We start from the raw sequence: 16,994 nt of genomic DNA, 5'->3' as shown, positions 1-16,994 counted from the left end.
ACTGACTCCTGATGACTTTATAGTGACAGCCACAGATTTGTGCGTCTCAGAACCCTCGTCAGAGAAGCCTCTTTCCTTCGTAGATGGTGATTAACACAGAGATCATTCTGACTGAGTAGATCTGGGGCTCAGATGGAAACATGTTTCTAAGTGATTTGAGTAAGCAGTTTGAGGCTGAGAAGCACTGCTCTGAAGACTGACTTGGTAGACTGAGGTGATCTGGGTACTCTGTACTTAGAAACATATGCTCCAGAGAATGTCATGTACAGATGTGCCTAGAATTCCCTGTCTTCTTTCTGACTACAGTAAAGGATTCTTCCAAGGCAGTGCCAGCATCACAGGTAGGAGCTGCCTCGCAATGAGTGCTGTCTTGACCTCTCTCAGCCCAGTGTCGTGTACTAGACTCATGTTTAGTAGACACTACTATTCTTCTCACCCAGCGGAGTTTGTTTCTCGGGGGGTTCTGGGCAATCCTCTGCTCTCTCCACTTGAGGCTGGGATCTTTGAGCTGTTAGCACTCAGATAGCTCTGTGGGCAGCCTGTGGCTCTCTGTAAACCTTCTTTTTAAAAAATCTGTTTCCCAGGTCTCCAGGACAACCCATTCTGCCTCTCCTTTAGGTTGCATTCCATCCTGGAGTCAAGTTCTGTCTGGCATCGCCTAGTTAATAGCCTCTTTGACTTCTCTTGGTCTACTAAGTGGCATTGTAGATACTAGGAATTAAGCTAGGAATCTTCCTTGTCAATTTAACTAGACTTAGAATCACCTTGAAGATAGACCTCTGGGTGTGCCTATGAGGGAGTTTCCGGGGAGTTTTAACTGAGGAAGACCCACCCTGGATGTAGGCAACCCTATCTCACCGGCTGGTGTTGTGGGCTATATAAAACAGGACAAAGGAGAAATGATTGGAGATCGCATTGTTCTCTCTCTGCTCCCTGAGAGCAGAGGCAATGTTCCCCCATGCTTTGCACCCAGTGAGCCACGCCCATCATCTTTCCTTCTCTGCTGAGGTGGACTGTACTCACAGACCATGAGTCGGGATAAATCCTGTTTCCTTCCTCAAGCTGCTTTTATTTTTTTTTATTTTGCCAGGTTTTGCCTTTGCTTTACACTAGGCTGGCCTTGAACTCACCGAGAATCACTGGCCTCTGCCACCTAAGTGCTGGTATTAAATGTGTGTGCCACCATGCCCAATATTCACATCAATAAGAAAAGTAATGTACACATTTTTGTTCCAAACTGTGTGCACTGGAATGCACTACTTAACCTTTTTTGGTAATGGAGGGTGGAATGGGGGGGGGTGGGAGGGTGCTCTGAGACAGGGTTTGAACTCACAGAGATCCGCCTGCCTCTGCCTCCCGAGTGCTGGGATTAAAAGTGTGTGCCACCACACCTGGCTATCACTTAACATTTTTGAGCCTCAATTTCCACATTGGGAAATGAGGAGAGGTTCAAACAAGAATCTGCAAGGCTTTGGTGAAGGCAGATCGTGACATAGCAGAGGCTACTCCTTTGTGAGTAGTCCTTTGTAAGGGACAGCCCTCCCGTGTGCCTGCCATTCTAGAGGCCACAACTACATCTAAACATTTCTTGAGATTTACAGAACTCAAAACAATTGGTGTCCTTCAGATAATGTGAGTATGCGTAATGTCCTTCCTAGTTCTTTAGCTCAGTGCCTCAGCAAACACAAAGCTCCCAAATTACTGAGCAGTTTAACTCATGGAAAAGTACTGCATCATTTTAAAGAATTACTGGGTGGAGCTTGGTGACACACACCTGTAATCCTAAGGTTCCAGTCCAGGCTTAGCAACAAGACAAGACTCTGTACCACAAAACAAAGCACAACCCCTAAAGATATACCAACATATGGACAGTAGCCCAGGGAGGTGGACAGTGAGTACAACAGTCTGTCAGAAGAAGAGGAGGAAGAGGAGGAAGCAGCAGCTGCTAGGAGACCCTGCACGTCTTCTCCCTTTCTTTCCCTATAAAAGTCTTTTGTCCCTATGAGTTTCCCAAGAGGGAGCTCCAAGGGCCCAAACTCCCTCCATCCTTTGGGGTTCTGTACAAAATTTCTGTCCTTCTAAGTTAAATAGTAAGTGGCTGGGTCAGAGTCCTAGTAGTGGTGACATCAGCGTTAATCTATGATTTGAATTGAGTTGGATACATTTCAAAACTGTTTAATTTTACTTTTTTTTCTTTTCTTTCTTTTTCTTCTTCTATTTTCCACTTTTGGTTATAGACTCAAATATTCTAGGCTAGCCTATGTTATGTTTTTGTTTAAATTAGATATAAAGAAAAAGAAAAGATGAGACATAAGACTAAGAGACATATTGACATATTAACTAGTTTATTATAGGCCTGGCAGAGTAGGGAGACTAAGAGAAGAGAAACAAGGTTAATGGCTGACCGCCATGGCTGGTCGCCATAGAGAGAGAGAGAAGAGAAACAGAAGCAAACAGAGAAGAGAAGAGTAAAGAGAGAGCGAAGAAGCAGAGAGAGAGAGAGAGAGAGAGAGAGAGAGAGAGAGAGAGAGAGCGAAGCAGGGAAGTTGGGACTTTTAAAGGGAAGACTGCGCATGTGCGCTGAGGTTCCACGCATGCCCAGAGTCCTCACGCAGGCTGTAAATGTGTGGTGGGTGATGTGGTGATGGCACGTTCCTGTGCGTGCCCTGACTGTCGTCAGGGGGCGGGGTTTGTCTCTTAAAGAGGTAGAGCTGATCAGCATTAAAGCCTGAACCTTTCAGCCTAGAATTTACCAAATAGTTGAGGATAACCTTGAACTTTTGATTCATCGCATCTGACTTACAAAGGACTGAGGATCAAACCCAGGGTTTCTTGCATCCTAAATAAGCACTTGACTGAGTGACGTCCCCATCACCCCTTTTATCTTAGTCTCCAAGAAGTCCAGAGCTAATATTACAGTCTGAGACAGTGATAGGTCCTAGAACCTTGTGTCTGTTTCTCATTGGATTAGGGGTCTACTCATCAGGTGCCCACTGTTACGTGTCCACTCAGGGCCGAGGGAATTCTAGTCTGTTACTACTTCAGGAGGTTCACATAGTAAAAGAAAAAGGTGGCCAGGAAGATAGCTCAGCAGCAGTACTAAAAAAAAAAAAAAAAAAAAAAAAAAAAAAAAAAGATTAAGAACACTGACTGTTCTTCCAGAGGTCCCAGGTTCAATTCCCAGCACCTCCAAACCTCCATCCATTCTTCTCACTGAAAACTCTACTTGGAAACAAATGCAACAGGAATCTATTCTGTCTGGGACCAAGCAGGAAGAAAAGAAAGCCGGAGAAGGGTTGGGTGGGTGAGGGAAAAAGTGAATTCCAGCCCTTGGGCTTGGCCCTGGACGGCGGCTCACAGTGGTTGCCATGGAAGTGGTCAGAAAAGCTCCTTGCCTTCCTCCACCCCACCCATGGATTAGGCTTGTAACTTTTCTTCTAATCCCCTCAGGTCCTGTCTGGTGTGGAGTACAAGTTTCCTTGTTGGTGCCTTGGTTTCCCAGTCTGACCAGGGAAGCAAGTATTGTACCCTGGGATAAGCGAGCGGGTTGTATATTTACTCCCACTATGCACCCTTCACTGTGTTGGCCCTTGCACACTGGCTATAGGAATTTTTCTACAGAGTCCCCTTGCCCTCTAGTGTCCACCAGGCAGTGGGAGCCCCAGCAAGATTGGCCTGCTTGAGGAAAGTGAAGGGGTATTGATGTTCCTTCCTCTGGCCCGCTGGCTTACTGTAGGGTCCCTCACCTCCTCTGCCTCAGAGTGGCAGTGCCTCCCTGTTTCTGCCAGCTTCAAGGTCCCCTGCCGTTTCCATTGCTTTCTCTCAATTCGGCCCTCCCCTGTGTGCCATACTCCTCTTTCCAGTTCCCCCAGAGCCTCTCCCTAGTTTTCAGGATAGAGATGGAACCCAGGCCTCAGCTGTGCTAGGCCTACACCGCAACTGAGCTATAGTCGCAGCTAGAGTCCCAGCCTTTGATTACTTTCTGTTTGCTGCTGTATAATGACTGCTACCGAGAATGTCTCAACACAGCCAGACACAGTGAAGCTGGCTCCTAGTTCTAGCACTTCTGAGGTGGAGGCTGGAAGACCATGAGTTCAAGACCAGCCTGAGCCACATAGCCCCAGGTCTTGTTTTATGGTTACGGTTTTACCAGTCTCTCCCACCCCCACCACTAAACACCTCTTTCCCTCCCTCTCTTCTCTTTTTGCTGACTGCCCACCGTGTGTGTGTGTGTGTGTGTGTGTGTGTGTGTGTGTGTGTGTGTCTTCCCTGTTATAATCCAATATCTGTGAATTTCTTTGTCCAGAGACCTGCAGACCTAACCCCTGAAGAGATTGAAAACCTTCCCTATAAACCACTATATCCCCCAAATAGGAGGGAGGTTGATATAGTCGACCATTTTTCAACCTTCTCTGTCTCTTGTGATAAGAGACCTGGCTGTAGGCAGAGTTTTCCTTTCCCAGGAGCCGCTTCCAAATTTTCACACAGAGGCTCATATTAACTGCAAATGCTCAGGCTTATTACTAACTAGCTCTCATATTTTAAGTTAACCCATATCCCTTATTTACCCTCTGCCATGTGGCAATACCTTTATTAGCATGGCATGTTCATCTCCCTCTGCATCTGCCTGGCGGCTCCTCAGTCTCCACTCCTCTCCTTCCCTCCATCTTTAGTTTGGCCTAAACTTCCTGCCTGGCTACTGATCAATCAGAGTTTTATTATCATTTTATTATATCAATTTGAGTGACAAATCTTTATAGTATACAAGAGGATTATTCCACAGCACCTGGCGGAGTTACATCAGTGTGAAGCTTGTGTCTGTATTGTGGGTATTCATGTCATAGCCCTGGCACAGAGTACCTACCTTCCTTTCTTTCTTTCTTTCTTTCTTTCTTTCTTTCTTTCTTTCTTTCTTTCTGAGACAGGGTCTTTCTACTTGGCCTGGCTATCCTGAAATTCACTATGTAGAACTCACAGGGATCTGCTTGCCTCTTCCTTCTGAGTACTGGGATTAAAGGTTTAGCAGAATAAGTTTGATGAAAATCTATTGGATAGGTTCTTTTTTTTAATTAATTAACTAGTTAATTACTTTTTATTTTGTTATTATTTGTGGTGTGTGTGTGTGTGTGTGTGTGTGTGTGTCTGGTATATGCCACATGTATCCAGGTGCTCTAGGGGTGTGTGTGTGTGTGTGTGTGTGTGTGTGTGTGTGCGCGCGCGCGCGCGCGCATACAGGTATGGCAGGCCGTGGCACATTTGTACTACAGTGCATCTCTGGGGGTCAGAGGAAAACTAGGTGGTCAGGCTTCTACTTTTGCCCACTGCACCATCTTGCTGGTGTTAATTCTACCAGTAGAGAATAAGACCACTACCACAGTTTAAAGCCATATTTGAAGCAAACTTTAATTAAATACTGGCCAGGCGGATGGACTCTGGCCAGGTCCATCTCTGAGTTTCCTGAAAATGACCCGGAATCAGGGTTTACATTGGCTTCAGTATTTCCTATTAGGTCCAATTAAGGGCAAGTATATATCCTGACTTATCTTCAGCCTACATCCAATCAGGTGCAAGCAAACATCCTATGTGTTTCCTGCCTGCATACCTCTTGCCCACATGTGATCAAGCACAACCATATATATGGGTCAAACAAACTTGCTTAGGGCAGTGAAAATATGAGGCTTGTTATCTCCCATAAACTACAGCCTCCAGCATTTCAGGAACTATCTATCTGTCCTTGGGCAAGGGACTTGCAGATCAGAGACATTTTTGTTTTATGGATCTCTAAGGCATAGTATTTAAAACCTAAGATGTAACTTCGGCTCTCACACAGCTCTTGTACAATTTTTAAAATCACTTAGCGCCCCCTCACCCCCTTTATTTTGAGACAGGGCCTTGCTAAGCATCCTAGGTTGGCCTTGTTCTTACTTAGCCCAGGTCGCCCTTGACCTTGTGACTCTCCTTCTAAACCTCCAAAGTAGCTGGCAGAACCACAGCATCAGCCTCAATCAGGCCTAGCCGTTGGGTAAATTTATTCACCACTCTAGAGATGTTTCTCAAGTGCCTGTTATGTTCCAGGCACTGTTCCAGACTATCGAAAGGCAGAAGTTACTAATAAAAACAAATGTGCAAAATGCTGCGAGACTATTGGAGAAAACTGAAGGAGCGGGGAGAGGAGTTTCTGGAGGGTAGCCAGGCCTTATTGAGAAGGGGGCATTTGAGCAGCCTGCAAGAGTTGAAGAGTGAGCTCTGAGCTATTTAGAAGGGGAACGATGCTCTCAGAGAAGACCTTCAAGGCAAAGGTCCTGAGGCTGGAGCCAACCTGGCAACAAGAAGGAACAGGGAAAAAATGGTCAGAGTGTTTGGAACCAAGGTGCCAAGGGGGATGTTGAACAGAGGCTGTGTCTTCCCTCCTTGCTCTTAGAAGCTAAATTCTCTCTGTTTTCTAAGTGTAGCCTGAGAGTTATTGACAGGAAGCCAAAGGTTTCTGACATACAATATGATGGGACTCCTTGGGGTTTTCTAATTGAGTCTTTTATAATAAGCCCTTGTTGCTGGGGTATTTTAGTTTTGTTGTTATTTAAAATTAAAAAAAAAACTTAAAAGAATTTTTTTTAAGGCCTGGAGTGGTGGTGCATGCCTTTAATCCCAGCACTTGAGAGGCAGGGACAGGTTGATCTCTGTGAGTTCTGGGCTAACCTGGTCTACTGGTTTATATAGTGAGTTCCAGGACAGCCAGAACTATGTAGAGGGTCTTTCTAAAAGGAGAAGGAATGAGGAGGAGGTATTGTGTGCTGACATAAAATAACAAAGTAACTTTAAAGAAGCCAGAAAATATTCACCTTAGACCAAATGCGAGCTTGTGACTTGTGAACTCGGATTCATGTTAGCCTGTGTCACATGCTCCGTTGTGGAAGAAGTTACATAAACTTTGGTAGTGACACAGCAAGAGATCAGCATGAGTCAACACACTTACTAATCACGTTGAAGGGATCGTCAGGTAGGTGGGTGGGATTTGAACCAGAATGTCCCCTGCAGGAGGCTCAGACGTTTGAATACTTGGTCTTCAGTTGGTGGCTCTGTTTGGGTAAGTTTAGGGGTTGTGGCCTTGCTGGAGGAAGTGTGTCTGTCACTGGGGGTGAGCTTTGAGGTTTCAAACGTCTTGCTTCATACCCAGTGCTCTCTACTTCCAGTTTGTGGTCCATCATGTGAGCCTTCAGCTTGGCTCCAGACACCTTATCCCGAGGCTTGCTGCGTGCTTCCCTGTCATCATGGACTTTTCCCTTTGGAACTATAAGCCAAATAAACCTTCCTTCTATGAGTTGCCTTGCTTATCTTATTTAATCACAGCAACTGAAAAGCCACAGCGAAGAGGAGAAATCTCTTCCATAGGTTTCAGATGTCACCTGTAGCTTTCCGTATTGGTGGAGTCTAGGGGTCCGCTAGACTTGGGGGCACATTCTGAGTTCAGAGAATGTCAGGTGAGATACAAAAATAAAGGTGGGATCCCTTGGGCGCCCCACCCCTTCCTTCTTCCTCGGCGCTACCTGCCATCTCTTTTACGGCATCATGGCTACGCTCCGCCCTCTGGTGAAACCCAAGATCTTCAAAAAGGACCAAGAAGTTCATCCGGCACCAGTCAGACCCATATGTCAAAATTAAGCGAAACTGGTGGAAAGCCAGAGGTATTGAAATCAGGGTTCAGAGAAGAATCAAGGGCCAGATCCTGATGCCCAACATTGATTACGGGAGCAACAAGAAAACCAAGCACATGCTGCCTAGCGGCTTCTGGAAGTTTCTGGTTCACAATGTCAACGAGCTGGCAGTGCTGCTGATATGCAACGAATCTGCTGGGATTGCTCACAATGTTTCCTCCAAGAACGGAAAAGCCATTGTAGAAAGAGCAGCACAGGGGCCATCAGAGTCACCAACCCCAATGCCAAGCTTCGCACCGAAGAAAATGAGTAGATGGCTGGTGTGCATGTTTTATTTGTGTTTAAATAAAACCACGAAGCTGAAAAAAAACAAAAAACAAAAAACAAAAATAAAGGTGGGCTATTAAAGGGCTTTTGACCACACGATAGAATGCAGGAGAGAAAGCAACCGAAAGGGGAAATATCTGTTTGGGTTTCATTGCTTCTGGGTCTGTGCACAGAGAGGTGTAGCATGGTGGTATGGTGTGTGAGGTGGAGCACAGGAGCTCACCTCCTGGTGGACAGAAAGACAGGAGGCGTCCACTGTGAAATAAACCCTCCAGATGTGAAGGCCACCTGACTGTGACGCCTGTAACTCACTGGTTGCAGAGGTTGGTGTGTCAACTATTGTCAACTGTCAACTATCCCCTCCCTCCCTCCCTCCCTCCCTCCCTCCCTCCCTCCTCCCTCCCTCCCTCCCTCCCTCCCCTCTCTGTGTGTTCTGTGTGGTCAAAACAGCATGGTTGGCTGAGGAAGACAGCCTTCAGCAAGAGAGATTAGCTTCACTCAGGGGTATGTGAGCTGGGGTATTTCTCTGGTAGACCTTCCAAAGGCCGGTCCCTGGATCCCCGTGACTTAGTTCCTCCACCTGGGTCCCCTTTTCTAAAGTTTCTATCACTTCCCCAAAGTGCCATTGTGAGCGATTCCTGGAAAGAAGCGGTGTCTGAGAGGATAACTGACTGACTTTGACCCAGTAATGCAATGAGTTTGGAATGCTGCAGGTCCAGAGACTAGTTCCAGTTTATCCTGGGCTGCCTTACTCTCTAAATAGCCATTCCTTGCCCTCTTATGTTTCAAACCTAACACCCCATGATTAGCAGATAAAAATCCTTTGGAATATATAAATAAGCCTCTAGTTGCTATTAGTCAAAGGGGTTAGGAATTCTGTCAGATAGCATCTGAGGTCTGTAGCTGAGCTGTCTCTACCTTCCGTGACACACCTCTCTGCTATTTCTACCAGTGTATCCTGATGTATGACCTGCTTTGCTCTGTCCTGTAGAACCTTCATGAAACTGCTTTTTCCATGGTGGGATTTGGGATTTGGGGAATTTGAATCTGTGTTCCCTGGTCATGAGTACTCATACCTCACTCCAGAATAAACTCTCTTGAGGATTGTGTTCTTGCAGCAACACCATCATGACATGAATCCATCAAGGGATTAACCTGTTGGTTTGGCCAAAGCCTCCTGGAGTCTTTTGGAGAGATGTCTCATCCTGAGTGTTTTTAGGTCTCCACCTTCAATTCCTTCTCGCCATGATCAGGCACATTCTAATTAGTCAGGTTCTAACAGTCTGTAGCATCATTAGAGAGGACTTAGTTTCTTTGGAGAACCTTAACTCACTTGTAAATGTGTATGATTTTGCAATATATATGTTTGGTCTTCATCTCAGTTCCCTGGCTCTTAGGACTCTCTGAAATGGATGGTACCCTTTTGTATGCTAATGAAATGTCTATTGGCGGGTTCCAAGGTAGGTTGGGTGCGACCACCAGAAAGATGGAGGCTGGGTTAGAATTTGTCATTATTCAATAAGCTCAGATGTGATGGAAAGGTACAATCCTGTCCATCTGTGTATGTGACCATATGTGCATGACACTCCCTGAACACTCAGGAAGATGGGACTCGGGGAGCATTTGGGAGTTTCTGGAGGGTGGTACAAGAAAGTGAGACAGGGCGGAGGGAGACCCAGAGATTAACCTAGGGCGGCAATGGGAAGAGTGGCAGCCCTTAGTCCACGGGCACTTCATTCAACCCGGGGAGCATGCTCTGAGAAAATCCCATGATCCCATGGACTAAATCTCTGAAACTGTAAGCCAGCCCCAATTAAATGCTTTCCTTTATAAGAGTTGCTGTGTTGGGGCTGGAGATATATATGGCTCAGAGGTTAAGAGCATTGGCTGCTTTTCCAGAGGTTCTGGTGAGTTCAATTCCCAGCAACCACATTGTGGCTCACAACCATCTATAATGATATCTGGTGCTCTCTTCTGGCATGCAGGCAGAACACTGTATACATAATAAATAAATAAATAAATAAATAAATAAATAAATAAATAAATAAAGTCTGCCCTCTAGACTTAGATCCTCATCTATAACAGATGCTTTGGCCATTTTTTCCTTTCCTTGTCCCGTGACTCTGGTCTACATCCTTTGTAAGAATCCTTTATACTGTGAAACAAGCTTGTTCCCTAACTAGAACTAATAAATAAATTAAAAAAAAAAGAATCCTTTATACTGTCAGGTGTTGGTGGTGCACGCCTTTGATCCCAGTACTCAGGAGGCAGGCGGATCTCTGTGAGTTCGGACCAGCCTGATCTGCAAGAGCTAGTTCCAAAGCTACAGAGAAACTCTGACTTGGGGAAAAAAAAAAAAAAAAGAAGCCCTTATATTAAGCCAGTAAGTGTTGCCCCAGGTGGACACAGAAGCAAAGTGATTGAACTCAAGGAGGGTTTGTGGAAACCTTGGCTTATAGTCCATGGGTCAGAGGTGCTGAGACAACCTGGGACTTAATCTTGACCTTCTAACCTGTGTGCAAGGGGAACAGTTTTGAAGAGGACCCTCAACCTGTGAGGTTTGATGTTATCTCTGGGTAGTCAGTGTTAGAACTGAGTGATCAGAGTACACCACTGTTGTCTGTTCCAGAATGACTTTCCTCCTAGTGGGAGAAATCCCCACACATTTTAGGGTTATAGAGTGATATGAGCATACAGTAGGAGAAACCAAGCATCCCATCTGGGCTTTTTTACATGGGTTCTGGGGATCGAATCCATGTCTTGGTGCTTGCAAGGCCCCAGCTTTACCAGAAGAGCTATCACCATAGGCCTCTCCCCCTTAAAAATTATTTTGAGAGCCAGGCGGTGGTCGCACACACCTTTAGTCCCAGCACTTGGGAGGCAGAGGCAGGTGGATTTTTGTGAGTTCCAGACCAGCCTGGTCTACAAGAGCTAGTTCCAGGACAGCCTCCAAAGCCACAGAGAAACCCTGTCTCGAAAAAACAATATATATATATATATATTATATATATATATATATATATATTTACTTTTTTTTTGAGAAAAAATTGCCCAGGCTGCCCTTGAACTTATAGGCCTTCTGCTTCTGCCTCCCAAGTGGCCATGTAGGCTGCACCACCCACCCACCAGGTGTAGCTCTGACTCTTCTGGTTCTTGTCTTTCTCCCTGTCCACCCAGATGATCATCTTGTTTTCTGAACACACTGGTACCCTATGCTTTCTATGCCAGGAACGTCCTCTTCTGCCGTCTGCAATGAGGATCCCTCTCCTGCTTTGGTGCCTTCCTCCGAGAGTCGCTTTGATGCTGTACTGCCACAAGGGCACTTTGGATACCTTTAATTGGCTCTAGTTTATTTTTCATGGGATTTATCACCTCCTCACATACTATGTGATGTTCTGGTGCACTGTTATTATTTTTTGTGGTAATGAGGATGAAGCCTGGGGCTTTGCACGTGCTAGGAAAGTGCTCTACTGAGCCACACCCAAGCCCGCATTGTTAGTATTAATCCGGTTTGTCTTCCTCCTCCTTTATCAGGCGGAAGGACAAGGAGCTGGTCTGTCCTGTTCACTAATGTTTTTCCATGCCCATCATGTGACCTGACCGAGAGACACTTGGTGCTTACAGTGCTTACGGTGCTTACGAGGTATCTAGTGACGTAAAGGCGGGGAAAAAATGCATCTCAAAATATACCTGACACTGAGGCCATCAGAGCTGATAATAATCCAAGGCCAGCCACACCTCACTGGAGGAAGCAGGGACAAGAGGAATCCTAGGCTTCCATGGCCAGCCAATGAGAGATGTTTTCTTTTCTTTTTTATTTATTTGTATTTTATTTACATTGATGTTTCACCTGCATATATGTCTGTGTGAGGGTATCAGATCCCCTGGAACAGGAGTTATAGACAGCTGGGAGCTGCCATGTGGGTGCTGGGAATTGAACCCGGGTCTTCTGAAAGAGAAGCCCGTGCCCTTAACCACTGAGCCATTTCTCCAGCCAGGAGAGATGTTTCCTTAGAGGAAGTGAGTAGCATTTCTGAGGATGACACCCAAGGTTGTCTTCTGGCCTCTGCATGCATTCTCACCCATGTGTGCCCATACCTGCACACTCACACACCCACACACAGCAACACATACACACACACACACACACACACACACACACACATGCATGTGCACATATACACACCCATATACACGACACACTCACACTTTACAAAAATAAAGCCTGAGCATTTCAGTTCTCACACTGGCCAGTCAGAAGAGGGTGTACTGTGACTTATGACCAAAGAGTCTGAAGTAATAGGTGGGGATAGCGATCAGTGTGTGACTGTCAGAAAAGGGAACTGAGGAGGGATGTGGCTTTGTCGCAAACATTTGCATAGCATGCATGGGAGCCATGGATCAGAGCCCGACTATTTGCAACTAGTGGGCTGGCTTTAGTGTTATGGGAGCTCACCAGAGATGAGCGCTCAGACACAGTTTACACAAGTCCATATTCCAGCTGGCCGGGGCTATTCTCAGGTATTCCGGACACAAGCGCAAGTGTTTAGAGTAAGCAGATTTAAAAGACAATAACCACATCCTGGTGTCAGTCAGGCTCAGCAGCTGGACAGGGAGGTTTTGTGCAAGCAAGGAGTTTAACAGAAGCTAAGTTGGTTAGCTGGGGCATCTTGATCTCAGTTCTCAGAATAGAGTCGTGTAGTTTTCCCCTGAACTTTACATCAAGGAGATCAAATTCTAGCTTAACCTAAAATGGCCCCAGAAAGAATATAAGATGGAGGAGCCTTTGCACTGTCTTGACCTGCCCTATTGTCATGCATATTTAAAAAAAATCCTCTGAGTAGTTTGAAGAATTAGGTATCATGTTTCCCTCGTCAATAAAGATACTGAGTTTCTATGAAGTTCAATGTCTTGCCTAAAGTCATAGGCTAATGAGTGGCATGGGTAGAAAATCCAGGACTTTTGATTTGGGAACCCATGTGCTTACTGTGATTTCTCTCTCTCTCTCTCTCTCTCTCTCTCTCTCTCTCTCTCTCTCTTCTCTGTGTGTGTGTGTGTGTTTGTGTGTGTGTGTGTGTGTGTATAGATCACCCCAAACTGCCAAAATTTTCACGGCTGCTAGAGTTCTGGCAAAGGACCAGAGCAGAGATCAGGAGAAGGACACGGGCCTTTGCAGCTAAGGGTTTCTGACTGTGGACCTTCTTCTTTGGAACAAAGATCACAGTCCATTGTATCCTGGCCTCTGTATACAAGAACACACTTAGGAGAGGCAGTGTTCCAGGTTAGGTGAGGCCTGGGAAGGTAAACACAGGCTCCTGAGTCCCTGGTGTACTGGGGTTTGTGTGCCATGTGACTACTCTGCCTCTAGTCCCTTTTGAGAGAAGCTTTGCAGGCCCTTGGCAACTGTCTCTAAGGCCTGCTTCTTCCTGTCCTGACCCCATATCTGGTTGCTTTTACGGGATTGGATACTAGCCCAAAGGCAATCTCACCACAGGCTGACAGAACCATGATACAGCTTTGGTGGCCAGAGATGTGACCAGACAGGAGAGTAATCTCGAGCTAGGCCTCTTGGCAAAGGGCAGGAACATTACAAAAAAGGAACACAAAGGCCACCTACTAGAAGGGCGACTGTCTCCAAGGAATTCTGCGATCCTTACCCTGAGCCCCCAAGTCTTTATTCTGTGATTCCCTTGAAAAAAGTCCCCTTATGGTGTAGTTCAGTGAGGGAACACTTGTCTGGCATGCATGAGATCTGGGTTTGATTACCAATAATACAAATACACACACACACACACACACACACACACACGAATTTACTCCTTTTAGACCTCCATTGTGGGATGTCTTAAGGAGTTTGTTGCTTGTAGCATCAAGCAACTTGTGTGCATTTTGTATTTACTCTTTTTTTTTTTTCTTTCTCTAATGCTAAGGACAGAACCCAGGGCCCTCTAGGCAAATGCCCGACACTGAGCTATGTGCCAACCCTCCACATTTCCTTCTTTAGCTGTTTCCAAAAGGCCCAGAAGGGAACACGCTGGAACGCCTCCTTCCGTCCCTTCTGGCAGGCTGTCTCCCTAGAGGCAACCGTCTTTACAGATTTTGGAAGCATCCTTCCATCTAAGCAAACACAATCATGTTCACACTGTCCCATTCTTCCCATTTTGCACACAAATCTTAGCACTCTATTCTCACTGTTCTGTGGCCTCCCCCCCCCCTTTGTAGTTATGGAGGATTAGTTGTCCTTCTCCTCCACATTCCTTTGCTCCTTCCTGGGAGGGGGCCGGAGGGGCAGCAGAGGCCAGGACCCTTTGGGAGGTTTAGCATTCCTATTTATCATTCCTATTCATGTGTGCTTATGTATCTCACCGCGGCTGCCTTTGTTAGTCAGCTTTCCATGTTGTGACAAAATACCTGGAATGAACAGCTTAAAGGAGGACACATTTAATTTGGCAGATGTTTTTGTAGGTTTCTTCTCGGGTCCTGGTTCTGACGTATTGGGTCTGTAGTGGTGCATCGTAGTGGGGGTGTTCACCTTGTGATAGTTAAGAAGTAAAGAGAAGCCCGCGTTGGTGGTACACGCCTTTAATCCCAGCCCTCGGGAGGCAGAGGCAGGCGGATCTCTGTGAATTCAAGGCCAGCTTGGTCTCCAGAGCGAGTGCCAGGATAGGCTCCAAAGCTACACAGAGAAACCTTGTCTCAAAAACCAAAAAAAAAAAAAAAAAAAAAAAAAAAAGCAAAGAGAGAGGAAGAAGAGGACATTGGTTGTGGTCCCAACATCCTCTTCAAGAGTCTATCCCTAATGACCTAACTTCCTCCTGTTGGGTTCTGCCTCCTAAAGAGCCCATCTTAGCTCCAGGTGTTGGAGACCAGGCCTGTAATCCATAGGCCCTTGGGGGACATCTCAGATCCAGTTGAAAGGGCAGTTCTAAGGCTGAGTTCTCACTAAGAAGCTCCAAGGCCTGTTCTTGTTTTAGTTCCTGCATCACAATGAGGGATGATAAGAATATTTTCTGGAGGTGTTGAAAGGAGGGACTATGGGCACGTTGAGGAGCTCTCTTTTGTAAGTCCTCAGGCCCTAGGCAGTCACAACCTAAATGATGTCCCTGACCTCTGTCCCCTTGATCATTCTCAGCTGACAGCAAGTCCCTACTTCCTGATGTAGATAAAAAGCATTTCCAGTTTCCTACCACTCAGGAGGCAGAGGCAGGAGGATTGCCTTGAGTTTGAGGACCGATTGGCTACACAGTGAGTTCTAGACCAGTCTGAGTTACAGTATGATATCTGAAACAATAACAACAACGAAATGGAGTCTGAAGTGATATTTTAATGAGAGCTGTCTGAGGAGATAGGCGGGGATTTGGTTCTACAAAGCCAAAGGAATTCATGGGGATGGAGAACCCCTGCTGACTGTGTGTCTGTGTCCTCTAGTGCTTTGGGTGGGCAGGAGGGTCTGGGTTCCTACCCTGGCCACCAGTGACCTCTGCCCCTTATCTGAGGAGTAGGCTCTCTTAGGGCACCTCTGTGTTTTAGTCACTTTCGTCCATTAGACTTGTCACATAGTTTGCCATCGGAAGCATGTGGACACACCAAGAGCTTGTTTCTCTGAGTGTAAAGGTGGAGATATTTCAACTTGCCGTGGTGTGCAGTGGTGTACCCATGAACCAGTGTGCCCCAACCAGTGGAAGGGCAATTAGAGAAACTGTGTGCCTTATGTTCCTTCCTTCCTTCTTTCTTTCTTTCTTTCTTTCTTTCTTTTTTTTTTTTTTTTTTTTTTTTGGGAGATTCTGTCTCGGCAGGTGGGGGAACCTAACCAAAGGCTAGCAATGTACTCCAGCGGTAGAGCATTTCCTAGCATGTACAAGGCTCTGGGTTCAATCGGCACCATGCCAATTACAAATGAAACAAAATGAACCTCCCAGCAGGCACTAGCCTGGGGTCCCCACTCCTCAATACCTCAGTAAGATTGTGTCATATCTTTGACCGCACTTTGTGGAAAGTCTAGACGTTTCCCCCAGATTTCAGACACACAGAGTGTGTGTCGGGCTACGTTTCCCCAGCCATTCTGGCCCTGGACTTCTACTTTTGTCTAGGCAACCATCTTAACAGTTTCATCATTTCTATTTGCCAACCTAGCCGCCTTCTTTCTTTATTTCAAAATCCACCCCCTCACGACCTCACCCAGAGGCACAAGTGGTGTGTGTGTGTGTGTGTGTGTGTGTGTGTGTGTGTGTGTCTAACTTTCCAATGATCTTGAAGGACAGAAAGAGCTTACATTGCTGTGACCATAACTTGAAAGTGGGTGCTAGATCACAGGGCTTATGATATATATATGAGTACTGCCTGGTGTGTCCACAGCCCTGGCTCCTGGCTGCTGGGTGACCATCTCTTTTGTCCCTGTTCCTCCTTTTTCAGAGGACTCTCATCACTGTCTGAAGCTGCTCCGATGAAAATCAAATCCCTCCATTTTCTTTGTCGGTGAAACCCCATCCTCTCTTGTCCTGAGTCTCTGTCCTGGCTCCTAGTCTCTTTCTGGGCTCACAGCAGGTGCACTATTACAGACATCAAACTCTTTCCTGGGTGCCAGAGTCCTCCCAAAGGAGCTGGGAAGAGGTGACATCTGAGGCCACCTTGAACACTGGCCTTCCCAGTCCTGGCCAGGTGAGGAGGTCACCTTCATTTGTTTAGCCTATGGTAGAGATTTGATTTTGTGGGGACAGGTGTCCAGTCACTTGTGGGGACAGGTGTCCAGTCACTTGTGGGGACAGGTGTCCAGTCACTTGGGCTGCAGACACCAGGCTTGACTTCAAACAACATAATGATACATCTAGCCAGGCGTTGGTGGCACACGCCTTTAATCCCAGCACTCGGGAGGCAGAGGCAGGCAGATCTCTGTGAGTTCGAGGCCAGCCTGGTCTCCAGAATGATAAATCTACCTCTGTGGTTCATCCATGGGCAGGAGGGCCTGGTCTGGAGGTTGTACTTAATGTCGCTGATGGCCACTGGGAAATCACAGTC

General features: G+C 46.3%; 1 pseudogene; it reads left to right on the top strand.

The window, feature by feature from the left end:
- Positions 1-6,680: 6,680 nt before the first annotated feature.
- On the top strand, positions 6,681-8,006 carry LOC100750823 (annotated as a pseudogene).
- The last annotated feature ends 8,988 nt before the right edge of the window (positions 8,007-16,994 follow it).

Source organism: Cricetulus griseus, chromosome 8 (assembly GCF_003668045.3).
Source record: "Cricetulus griseus strain 17A/GY chromosome 8, alternate assembly CriGri-PICRH-1.0, whole genome shotgun sequence".
NCBI lineage: Eukaryota > Metazoa > Chordata > Mammalia > Rodentia > Cricetidae > Cricetulus > Cricetulus griseus.
This window is presented reverse-complemented; position numbering and strand designations above follow the sequence as displayed.